The 14,036-nt window shown below is 29.3% G+C and overlaps 1 protein-coding gene across 16 annotated transcripts in view; it reads right to left on the bottom strand.

The window, feature by feature from the left end:
* LOC111679385 (plasma membrane calcium-transporting ATPase 3) overlaps positions 1–14,036 on the bottom strand; it is a 203,342-nt gene that overhangs the window by 133,635 nt on the left and 55,671 nt on the right. The window lies entirely within an intron of this gene.

The following is a 14,036-nucleotide window of genomic DNA, read 5'->3' as shown; positions in this document are numbered from 1 at the left end:
TTTTAGTTTTTTGCCGTTTTTTTTGGCAAAAATGTGTCTTAACTCTTTTATTAATAAAATTAAAATTTCTTTAAGAACATATAACAATTTTATAGTTTTCTAGAAGGTATCTTTACGCAGAACGCTTTGGCGTAAAAACTTGTCCTATTTTTTGAAAATGTTGCCACTGCGTCCTTCCGAATATGACCTATTTTTATCAAAACTTCAACTTTGGGCGACATGTTCTAAAATCCCAAAGCTGGGATCAGAAAACTGAAAGCAGTTTTGGAAACCTCAATATGTTTTCTATTTACTCCATAAGTATTTTCCCAGCCCTGAAAGAAATGTGGACCCAATGGGCAAAATTGTAAAAAATCCCATTTTTGGGATTTTCATTCCTATTTTTGGGAATTGCGGGATGCCCTTTGACCTTTTCAATTTTTTTTTTTTTTTTGCATTTTCTTATTTGAAATGACAAATTTAACAAGCGTTGAAGATTTCATTGAGTTTTGTTCATAAATAAAGATTTTGTCATATATTACATATTTGTTAAATTTCTAAAACTATGATTTATATCAAAATTTTAATAGGGTCGCAGATAGCTACAACAATTTAGTCCATATTTATCCCTTAATATCTTTTTTTAGTTATATATGGAAATTCTCGACCCTTTACAAAAAATTTCAAGCCAATATCTCAATTACATTCAAAAATATGTTCATTTAAACCTATATCCTTTAATTTCATATTTTAGTATTAAATATAACAGAACATACATTTGGTGTTGAATAAAATATTTGGACAATTTTTAAAAATTATTTAGTTAATTATTTTATTAAAGACTATGAAATTGTATATACAATAAAAAATATAATTTTATTATGAGCCACGCACAACAACACCTAAATCACCCCACACAAACCACCTTTCCCGCCCACTGAAATATAAAACACAATTTAATACAATATAATCAGTTAGTATAATAGCTTTTTTTATTTGAACTGTTTATCTTAAACATAATACAATTAATTCTTACAACCTACTTATATAGTTAATTCCTAACACTACTTATTTTCTATAAAATAATCTGTCATATCGGTATACATATCCAGAAGGTAATATAAGTCCTTTAAATCTTCCTCGTTTTGAGATGATAGAGTTTCGTAAGAAATCCATCTTTTTCGCATAGTTGAAAGAACAGGAGCAGAAGATAGAAGTAAACTATTAAAAATATCTTCATTCTGTGATTGCCTGGAGCATTTTCTTGAGCTGAAAAGTTGAACATGCTTAAAATCTCGATTCCTCGCTTCCTGGGCTTCTTCTGTTAACTCTCCAAGTGGAAGAATATTCGATTCAATTATTATTTGACCATGACGCAATACTTTGTGTACTGTTGGTGTTAGTTCCCTCCATGGATACAGAGATACAAGTAATTTAGAAATTTCAGATGTTTATTCCCCAAATCGATTTCCATTAATTTTTTTTTCCTTGTCGATTCCAGTTATTTTTGAAGTAATTTCAAAATCACGAAAAAACCTTCTCGCCGTATTACCGTCATTTGTACTACCGCAACTTGGAAGTGGTTTGTCGATGTTTAATCCCATCTGAACTTTAAATTCTTCTTGGATTCTGCTTTTTTTCCGCAGCTCTCAGTTCTTTCAATTCTTCATTATTTTTTGTTGATTTAGTAAGATTCTCTGGCACACTTCTATATTTGAGGTCGTATGCTATGTGCAAAAAGTAATCCAAAAATCGTATTCTGGCATGAAGTGGTGAAATTCCGAAAGACAGGACTTCTTCATTAATACTTCTGCTTTTGTTTATATTTGAGAATTGCGACTTTTTCTCATTACATATTGAGCATCTCCAGAAGGAAGAAGTTTCTGTTATGGCATTGCTGACCTTTCCATCAATCATTGCTAAGCTTAGCTGATATGATACGTTAATAGAGAATTCCTTTATTTTTATGCAAATGGGCTCCAGTGCATTTATTTCATCTTTTAAATATTCCACTAAATCTTTTGTTGTTTTCTTTGACTCCTTTATATATTCAAATCCAATGGGTCTACAAAAATTTTTTGAACCCGGAGTTGTATTGATCCATATATCTTCAAATGAATTTCCGATGCTTGACGATGATGGATTAAGGAAATATGAACGAATTCGTAATGGCACTAATAATGACACAAATACACTTTTGTAGTCTGCTAATGTCCGACTTCCACAAGCTTGTTTGTATTCTGGAAGATACCGTTACATCCCCACTTACACATTAAGACAACATCACAGTTATGAATTTTTCTTAGTTGGTCTTCTAAAAAGTCTGATGGTAGGATAGTTTGTTTTTTTTCTGGATCGCCTTGTATGATGGTAATATATTGTGTCGTTTTTCATGCAGAGCTTTCCTTAATATTTGGTACTTATTTCGACTGAGACCCAGTTACAACATAAGCGCTATTGCTTCCTCTTCAGTAAAATTTGATTGTGATGTTGGAGTTGGTACACTTTCCACAATTCGCTTAAGTCGTTTTGGTGATGCATTAGGAAGAATAGTTGCAATATGTTGGTTTTCCTTTTTCAGCATATCGTTAAATTTATCAGCAATTTCCTCATCCAACTACAAAATTTTAATCGAAATTTCTTTTGATTTCCATCCACAGACTTACTTTTTACATCAAAAAGTTTTCTTCGTACTTTAATGTAATCTTCATTGTAGATTTATTAAATATGGTACTTAAAATCTGAGAAGTTTACGTATATACCAATTCTTGTCATTTCCGATACAGGTATTCCAAAGTAAAAAATTACGAACTGTCTACCTATTAACATTTAGGACTATATTACTATAACCTGTAATTCAGTCATTGATATTTCTTATTAGTGAATGAATCGAAATTATCATTACCTGTATATTTTTACCTACATGATCATAAACGAAACAGAACGAAATGATCTGTCGAAAAAATTTGGTAAAAATTAGTTATAAATTTCTGAAAATTTAAGCATAATAGGACCTTTCAATTATAAGAATAAGCAAAAAAAGATATTAAGGGATAAATATGAACTAAATTGTTGTAGCTATCTGCGACCCTATTAAAATTTTGATATAAATCATAGTTTTAGAAATTTAACAAATATGTAATATATGACAAAATCTTTATTTATGAACAAAACTCAATGAAATCTTCAACGCTTGTTAAATTTGTCATTTCAAATAAGAAAATGCAAAAAAAAAATTGAATAGGTCAAAGGGCATCCCGTGATTCCCAAAAATAGGAATGAAAATCCCAAAAATTGGATTTTTTACATTTTTGCCCATAGGGTCCACATTTCTTTCAGGGTTGCGAAAATACTTTTGGAGTAAATAGAAAACATATTGAGGTTTCCAAAACTGCTTTCAGTTTTCTGATCCCAGCTTTGGGATTTTAGAACATGTCGCCCATGTTGAAAACGAAGTTTTATCGACTTTTGTTCAGCTATTAAAACAATTAAAAGAATTATAAGGCCAGAAGCCCTATTCACGGGGTTTAGTTGTATGACGGCTAGGCGAAATAATGGACCGATTTTCAATATCGTTCGTCCTTGGGTCGAAAGTAGAGTATGTGCATTTTTCATCAAATTATTACACAGACGGACGGACATAGCTAAATCGACTCAGAAAGTGATTCTGAGCCGATTGGTATACTTTAGGTAGGATTAATATTTGTGGGAGTTACAAACATCAGCACAAGCGCATAATACTCTCTCCACTATAGTGGTGTAGGGTAAATTGAAATTTCAATGTAGGTACCGAATTGTGTTTAAAACAACCTACTCTTGAGCAAAAGCTTTTTATAACTTATTTATAAACCATATTTTATTGTTAAACGGGTGATAAATAAATAATAAAATATTAACTGTTGCACCTATCCATTATATCTCAGTTGTTTATGGGGCGATTTTTTAATATGAAAATCCTTGAAAGCATGACTAACAGAAATAATGAAGATTTGAATCCCGAAGATATCTGGGGTCTTCATAAATCGCTCCTATTTTCTAGAGAATCTGGGTTGTATCTGTTGAGATGTGGGAAGAAAGAATAAAGTAATGGTTGAAGTGACGGCGAGAAAAAAAGGGAACTAAATGAATTATTTTTCAGTGTTCAGAAACTCAGTTTCCTGAACGTAATTCATAAGAATCTTCCAATCAATATTAGACAGGAATGGTACTTCGACGAATGCCTGACAGTGGCAAAGAAAGTGCTCCAGAGTTTCACTGTCCTCTCCGCATGCTCTACATATCTACGTCTGAATCCGCACGTCCAATTTTGCATAAATGTGCTCGAATTTCTGTGTGTTCACTCAGAATACGTACTATTATATTAACTTCAGACTTGCTCATTTTGAGGAGGGTCACCGCGCGGTTCTACCCAGTGTTTCATTAGAGAATCTTATGAGATTCTCTCAACCATATTTTTAGTTCAGCTTTTGTTGCATCGAATGGTTTTGCGTTTGTCAGGTTATTTGCCTCGAGCACCCTTTCTTTTAAATCTATTACATTCGCTCTTTCGTTACCGACTACTCCCGAGTGGGCTGGTACCCATATGATGTGAACCTTATCTTATCTTAAAGCTTTCTTACAATCCATTGTAAGAAAGCGATATTGTATAGCTCGAGTACTTGACCACTGGACCGAAAATTCGTTTAAGATAAACAATGTTCACGCAAAGCACCTTGAAATTCATTCATACCAATTTCACGAAAGGTATAATAAATTTTTTCATGAATAACTGGGCGTAAGTATAAAACCACGGTATAGGTAGTACAGTCAACATTATGTTTAAAGGATATTTTAGTTACAAGTTACTCAATAAGAAATGTAATTTGATTTAAAAAGAGATGCCGAAATATTAAAAATTGTATACTTCTGCATATTTTTCAATAAAAAAGTATTAAAATTTTCTTATTTTATACTTTATGTAGTTGCCATTTTTGGCTCCAAATAAATGTGTAATTTGGTTTTTTTTAAGTAATTACTTGTGACGATTTATTAACGCGTTTTTTAATACGTCTAATACCACTGAATGCTATTATACAAAATAAAATTGTTAATTCAATGAAAAAAAAATTTACAAAAATATTTATTTTTTCTTTTATTAATTTTGTATGTAATTAAAAGGTGTAATTATTTTTTAACTCTACCATAATTCTTTAACAATGTTTTTGGAATTATTTAGTTTAGTAATAAACTATTTTTTGTAAGAGAGTTAAAATTAGAGGTTTCATATATATAGGTTTCGGTTCCGAATTTCAACATTACACCGACATTTTTTATAAACGAACATAAAATAAACAAAAAAAAAATTAAAATTGAATTGGTTTCAAAAAATTATCCTAATAAATTCTCCCCTGGCAAATTCGAAGTTTATGCCCAAGTATCTTTCAGCTTTTGCTTCTGTATATCGCAAGTTCCCTCAATTTATTGATTTTATATTGATTTTATCATTCCGTTTGTAACACATGATAGAAATATTGGTCTATGACCTATATTTCTATCTAGCCATGTCCGTCTGTCTGTTAAAATCGTGATAGGGAGAATCTGACAGTTGCAATATCGGTCCACTTTTTCGGATAGCCCCCATACAAGTGGACATCCAAAAAACAGCTGTAACGAGCATAACTGCTTTAAAAGCACGAGTATAGCGATGAAATTCGACAGAAATAAGTTTCATATGAGCTAAAATCTTTCTACCAAATTTTTTAGGGATCGGTCCATAATTGACCCCTTGAGAAAATTACTTTAACACTAATTACTAAAAAGTTTAAAATAAATGTATAGCGGTAAAATGTGATACAAGTATGTAAATTCATTGCGAGCTAAAATCTCTCTACCAAATTGTTGTGGATCCGTCTATAATTGACCCTACCGCCCATATAAGGAAAATTACTTAAACGAACAGTATGAAATTCGCTACCGAATAATCTATAACTGATCCTATAGTTTTGGTTATTAAAGTAATTATTAAAAAAACAATTAATTAAACAAAATATTTTTGGTAAATTTTTAAACCGCGTATGAGTAATTTTCTGAAGAGGATCTTAATCTTTGTATACAATTTCATGAGTATTGGTTCATATACTCATGAAATTGTATACAAAGATTTTATTTTGTATAGAACTTCTTGATGTCAAATTTCATTATTATATTTAAAATATAATAATAATTCCTTATTTAAAAGTAAGTATTGCGATGATATTTGACATCAAGAAGTTCTATACAAAATGAAATCTTTGTACACAATTGCATAAGTATTGGTTCATAATTAAGATCCTCTTCAGAAAATTACTCATACGCTCACGGTTTAAAAATTTACCAATAATATTTTGTTTTAAATAATTAATATTTTGTTATTTCAAAAGAGCTCAGTCCATAATTGACTTAAGCCATATTCCGAATATTACCCTGATGTTTATAGGGGAGCATTCCATTTATGGTATATGGTAGACGTTTTGATGGTGGGTATATGAGATTCGGCACAGCCGAATATAAACTCTCACTTCTTTTTCATACTTTACTTTCCTCATCGTTTTAAAATTTGAATTTTTTTGGCAGTTTGTGTGAGAAATTTCTCGCAAAATTTTCTTACAGAAACACTTCTATACACACATTTTCAATAACTTACGTTAAAAAATCTTAAATGACAGATAGTTCTCACAAAAAGAAATTACAGAAACACTTGAATGTAACTAATGATAGTGTTTTTATACCCTATATATAAGTTTGTCATTCCGTTTGTAATTTCTATAATATAATTTTCGGACCCCATAAAGCATATATATTCCGGATCCTTATAGGTAGCGAAGTTGATTAAGCTTAGTCCTTCTGTTTTTTTGTCCGTCTGTCTGTCCGTCTGTGTGTTTGTTTAAATCAGTTTTTTAAGAACCCCAGATATCGGCGAGATCCGAGTCTTCAATAATTCTGTTAGACATGCTTTCGAGAAGATCGCTTTTTAAAATCAGCAAAATCGGTCCATAAATACCAATATTTTGGTACTTTTTCGTCTTTCACCAAGAAACATGAAATTAAGTACGTAGAGCCCGAAGCAATTAGATGAGAACCAGAAAAAGTGAACTTTTTGGTACTTTTTTATTTTTAAAAGGTACTTTTTGAATTTTTTCTAAAAGGTATATAAGATTCGGCACAGCCGAATATAGAACTCTTACTTGTTTTCAATTTCACTGTTTCATGCGAGAGTTACCGAAACGAAGCAGAGGGTTCGTTAGTCAAATGTTGTACTCAGTGCACCACTGATTAGCAATTTTTTGTGTGTCAAATAGTGTTTATAAACCGGTTAACCGGTCAACCGAAAAACCGGTTTTTGCATATTTTGGTTTTTTGCAAACCGGTTTTTTTAAATCATTGGTTTTCGGTTAACCGGGTTATCCGGTTTTTTCACTCGGTTAACCGGTTTTTAATATTGTAAAATATCGCTAAATTGATTTTTGTTTCTATTTGTATTTGTCCGTTTTCTTTAACTTTTAACGTATCTCTTTCCGTTTTTTTATCATATCGCTGTGAATTGCTTTCTTATGTTTATTTCGTAAAGTATATTTAAATTACAAGCTAACTACACCTTGTTAAATTCATGGGTTTGTTTTGATTATTTGTTTCTCTGACACTTTTTATGTGAAACAAAATAAATATTTACGTTGAATCAAAGGGAAAAAGATTGAATCTTTATTTAAAAAGATATTAATTAAAAAATACAATTATAAACAAAAATAAAACTAAAGTGATCGTTTATGTTTATTTATTTATTATAACCACAGCATTCATTTATGCGTAGTAGATAGTTTTTATAAAGAATCAAATAAAGTTGGTCTGATATTAAAAGTGAATATTTCGATTCTGAAGATTCCGTCGATATTAATATTATTCAAATTGAACTTTTGCCGTCAATTCTAACAACGGTTTCTAAAGTTAGAAAGGTTGTAAAAATGTTTAAAAGATCTCAAGATAAATAACAAAAACTTCAAAGTTATGTGACTGACCAGGAGGGCCATCAAATTCACCTAAAATTAGACGTTAAGCACCGTTGGAATTCGCTTTCTCAAATGATTGGTATATTTTTAAAGCATAAAATTTGTATTAACCATACTTTACTTGATTTAAATTTAGAAACCTTTTCTGAAGCACAGTTTAAAGTATTAGAAAGTGTTTTCAAAGACTTGGAACCGCTTTGTATTTCAGTTAATAAATTGTCAAGTGATTCAGTGACACTTTTAGAAGCCGATGTAATATCAATATTCGTAAGTGCTGTTGGCAAATCAAACACAATTTTTTTCAAAAACACTTCATGCGTGTCTTCATGACAGAATTTTCCAGAGAAGAAACATAATACTAAATACTCTAATATTGTATCTTCATAATGGATATATGCCAAAAACATGTAAATATTTAAAATATTCAACAAAGTCTGCAGCTATAGATTTGGCTGTTAAATTATATAATAGGCTATTTTCTGAATCAATTCCAGATGATATCATTCTTAATAATACATCAGACTCTGAGTGTGTTGAAATTTCAACTTCAAGTAGTTTAGAAGTACAACTTAATATAACTTTAAAATCTATTCAAAATCCCATTTTCAAACACCAAACTGTTAAGAATAATAATCTAACGTATGATTTTGATTATTTAGAAAAATTTAAAAAGAGAAGTACTAATTTAAATTTACTTTATAATTCACTTCTTACTATAAACCCAACTTCAACAATTAGTGAAAGAGTTTATTCAGTTTCATCTTCTATTAAAACAAAAATTAAAAATAGAATGTCTCCAAAGTATTTAAATTGCATTCTATTTTTAAAATACTATTTTAAGAAACATATATAAAATAAGAAACATCTTAAATATCTTATTTATAAATATTTTTGCTCTCTTTAAAAAAAGTACAAATTATTTTGTAACCCTGTTAGTTTGTTTTAAGTAAAACTTAGGCCTTATTGTTATTTTTTATTAATTAATTTTATTTTTCAATAAAAATGAAATTTTAAGTTATTGTTTAAAATAATTGTTTTCGGTTAACCGGTTTATCCGGTTTTACCGGGTTTTTAAAAAGGACCCATTTTCGATTAACCGACAAACCGGTTTTTTAAATAGTCGGTTTTTTATAAACACTAGTGTCAAATAATGGATTTCATAAAAATATAATTTTGTTTTACTTTTCGAAAAACACAGACACCAAAAAAATCTGAAAAATTGTATTTTTCAATTTGTACCTTGCCAATAAACACTGTATTACATGCATTGAAATGTCGAAGTTAAGAAATTATAATAAACAACAGCCTTAAACTATAAATAGAAAAAGTTCAAAAACAGATCTTAGACACCGCGTCAGTAATATAGTTATAAAAAATTCACGTCAGTAAATAAAATATGCAAACAAAAAAAAAAAAAAAAAAAAAACAATGCCAAAAATAATGTATTTCGTGTATTTATATATATTTTTGCTGGAATCAAGAAATATTTATCTAAGAGCCAACAAAGTATATATTTTGGGTCCTTATATCCTTATCTCAAATATATATATAAAAGTAAAAATTAACCTATAACCTCTTCCCGACATACAGGAATGCCAGAAAATCGGTTCAGCCGATTAGAAGTCTATAAACTTCAAATATACAAAGACACATTAATTATAATATTTATATATTTATATAGATGCACATAAATCATTATGCGAAATTTTTTCCCGACATACAGGAATGCCAGAAAATCGGTTCAGCCGATTAGAAGTCTATGAACTTCAAATATACAAACACACATTAATTTTTATATTTATATATTTATATAGATGCACATAAATCATTATGCGAAATTTTTTCTTTTTGGTCACAACTCCGATATAAGGAAAATTTCCGCCAATTACCAAACAAAGTTTTTGGGACAAAATTATAATATATTATATATATATATATATATATATATATATATATATATATATATATATTATATATATATATATATATATATATATATATATATATATATATATATATATATATATATATATATATATATATATATATATATAATATATATATATATATATAAATATATATATAAATATATATATATATATATATATATATATATATATATATTCCACATTGCCTAATTTTCAGAACTCAGCAAATTCTTACTCATTACTGAAAAAATGTACAGAATTAAAGTGATAAATATTGTAGTGAAGTGACAAATATTGAAAAAAAATCCTTTTTTAATTTTCAGTGCATTCCCTAAGATTTACTTCATATATAATCGTTCGATTTACTAATTCAATGGCAAGTAAAGATATTTCTTGTTTGATTGTTGTTGCAATTGTATTTACGTTTTAAATTAACTATCTGATTGATAACATTTTGTTTGTAAACATTTTTGGAACCATTCACATTGAAAAATATTGAAATATAGCTTTATTTTATAATTCAATAGTCACAGCACCACATCAGTAGGGTCTACGGTTCTTAGTCGATTCAGATGTGCGAACTATACAGGTCGCAACATTTCGAGATTAATTTTAAAATTTGGCACAAAAATTAATCTTATTTAAAATAGTTGAAATCGGAACAGGACTCTCGAGCTCAAATTGTTTAAATATTTCTGAATTTACCGGTGTAGGGTATCATATGATCGACTATTCTCGAATATACATTCTTACTTAATTATTAAGCATCAGGCAATCCGAATCTAACTTTCGTGTCCTAAAAACTAAAAACCCCAGTTTTTGGCCATATTTGAGATCTTATAAAACGAGGAGATTCCTTCATTTTTATATCCATCATCAAAAAAGATGGGGGATATATTGCTTTAGCATTCCGTTTCTAACAACTCGAAATATTGATCATAGGTTTGTTTGGTATTGGTTTTCGTATAGCCCCCATACATGTGGGATCATGAAAAACAGCTTTAACAGTCGTAACTGCTTTAAATGTATAGCAATGAAATTCCACAGAAATAAGTTTTATATGAGCCGAATTCTCTATACCAAATTTTATGAGCATCGATCCATAATTGACCCTTCCCCTCAAATAAGGTGACCTAGAAAAATGTCTTTAACGCCCATTGCTGACTTAAAAATACGAGTTTAGCACTGAAATTCGATACAAGAAAATTTCTTACGAGCAAAAATCTACTATATACAGAATTTGGGGAGGATCGGTCCATAAATAACCCAAGCATTCCACTTACTGCTTACGGTTTGATGGTTAAAATGGTCCGAAAATCCAATATGTCGATTTCACAGTTTTTTTAAGAAGAATAATGGCAAAGTTGAGTTAGTTGAGTATAAGAGTTTTATATTCGTCTGTAACGAATTTTATATACCCTTCACCATGATGTGTTAAAAAAGTGAGTATGAATTTTTTTACAAAAAATCAGAAAATACCAATTGCAAAACGGTAGGGTACCAAAAAATACCCTTTTATGGGTTCTCACTTAATCCAGACTCTACATATTTAATTTCACTTTTCTAAGTTCAATGTTATAGAATTTTCAAAAAATACCTTATGAAGAACGAAAAAGTAATAAAAAGCTCCCTTTTATGGGTTCCCACTTAATCCAGGCCCTACATAATTAATTTTATGTTTCTAGTTTCAATATTATAGAAATTTCAAAAAGTACCTTTTGTAGAACGAAAATGTACTTAAAAGTCCCCTTTTATGTGTTCTCACCTAATCCGGACTCTACAAACTTAATTTCATGTTTTAGGTCCAATATTATAGAAAATTCAAAAAGTAGCTTTTGTAGAACGAAAAAGTACCAAAAATCTCTATTGATGTGTTCTCTTCTAATCCGGACTCTACATACTTAATTTCATGTTTCTAGGTTCAATATTATAGAAAATTCAAAAAGTACCTTTTGTAGTACGAAATAGTACCAAAAAGGTGCATTTTATGTGTTCTGATCTAATCCGGGCAAATAGTACCAAAAAGTTCCATTTTATATGTTCTGATCTATTCTGGGCTCTACATACTTAATTTCATGTTTCTAGGTTCTATATTATAGAAAATTCAAAAAGTACCTTTTGTAGAACGAAAAAGTACCAAAATATCCCCTTTGATGTGTTCTGGGCTACTCCGGACTCTACATACTTAATTTCATGTTTATAAGTTCATTATAATAGAAAACGAAAAAGCACTAATAAGTTACCTTTTATGGGTTCTCATCTAATTCCGAATCAACGTACTAAATTTCATGTCCCTTGGTTTAATATTTTAGAATATTCCAAAAGTTTATTTTGAAATTCTCACCCAATTCAGACTCTACACACTTAATTTCATATTAGAAAAAAAATTCCAAAAGTACCTTTTAAAAACAAAAAAAGTACCAAAAAGTTCCCTTTTATGGTTTCTATCTTAAGCCAGGCTCCACATACTTATTTTCATGTTTCTAGCCAATAACAACACACTAGTGCTGCTCTCGCTCTGCTACTCTTGCTGCTCACGCTCTGCCTTGTTTTTATAAACAAGAATACAATAACAAAATTTACCGTATGATTGCGTATTTTGTTTTTTATATGTACCATTCAAATTCGTAAGAAGGGTATATCTAAGATTGTCATTCCTATAATATATAGAAACATGAAAATAAGTATGTGGAGCCTGGCTTAAGTTAGAAACCATAAAAGGGAACTTTTTGGTACTTTTTTTGTTTTTAAAAAGGTACTTTTGGAATTTTTTTCTAATATGAAATTAAGTGTGTAGAGTCTGAATTGGGTGAGAATTTCAAAATAAACTTTTCATTTAGTTATCTAAAATTAAACAGCAAAATTATTTTCCTGGGTTACAATAACTAGTAAAAAATACTGATTACTGTGTAATGCAGTAAAATTATACTACAGTGTGCCCATGTATGGTTCATTATCCATAATTATTCAAAATGGACTTTTTGTTCTTTTGTTCAAAAAAAGCTCAAACGATGTTCTTAAAAAGCTTTGTGGTCACTTAGTAAGGAGCATTAGAGGTGTCCAAAAATATCGATTTTGTTCAGATGGGTCTTAATTAGTGTCGAAACAAGTGTAAAATTTTAGCGGGAAATATATTGAAAAGTTGGGTTAGTTAAAGTTTTTTTGAAATTCTTCAAAAATTGTGTTATTAAAATTATAGGTTCATATAATTACCTTCAAATATTATCTTCTGACGAAAATCATCTTTCCAAAAAGATATAAATTATTAATGTCGAGAAACACATTGTTAATTTTTATTTTCTTAATAAAAAATTTGAGCAATTGCCAAAATCTTGATTGTTTGCCTTTGATATAAATGTTTTATACCTCGTTCTATTTGGCTAACATTTAACATTTGTAAATTTCTTTCTGGGCATCTTAAAGGGGCATATGTAAAAAATCATAATTTAAATTAAAAACTTTGGCTTTTAATTTTTGATATTCCACTCGCATCCCATTAGATAACTAAAAAGCCCTTAAAGGAAATTGTGTAAGCAAACAAAAGGGCCCAGTAAAAAAATATTTTTGGAAACAGTAAAAAATAGTTAAACTCCTTTATATTAATTTTTATATTTTTATGGGTGAAAACTTTCTTCCATTTGAAAAAAATCTTTATTTTGCATAGATAATTTTAGTTTATGCAATTTGTTTGGAATTGGTTCATAGCCTCATATAAAGTCCCCTTCATAAAATGACTATGTGTCAGAAATGGCTAAAAGAATAATCCATGGAGGTAAAATTCGGCACAAAGTGTTTTATAGGAACTAAATGTCTTTAACGCTGATAACTGGCTAAAAAAAGCATGTATAGCAGCTTGGTTTTCTGGATAGAATAGAGTTATGAATCAATAGTACTTAATTTAGACAACCGGAAGTAATATAAAGTTATATATCGTAAAAGGATAACATTGTCCATAAATTTTACTTAATGTTTTAGATTTTCTTGTCTATCATCGTTTTTATGTTCATTGTCCAACATAAGCGATGGAAAATTTTGGAAAGTCGTACAAAATTTTTTTTCTTTTTCTCCCGTGGATCCGCGCTTAGATATATATTGCCTATTTGTAGAT

The sequence above is a fragment of the Lucilia cuprina genome, chromosome X, assembly GCF_022045245.1.
Source record: "Lucilia cuprina isolate Lc7/37 chromosome X, ASM2204524v1, whole genome shotgun sequence".
NCBI classification, from domain to species: Eukaryota; Metazoa; Arthropoda; class Insecta; order Diptera; family Calliphoridae; genus Lucilia; species Lucilia cuprina.
This window is presented reverse-complemented; position numbering and strand designations above follow the sequence as displayed.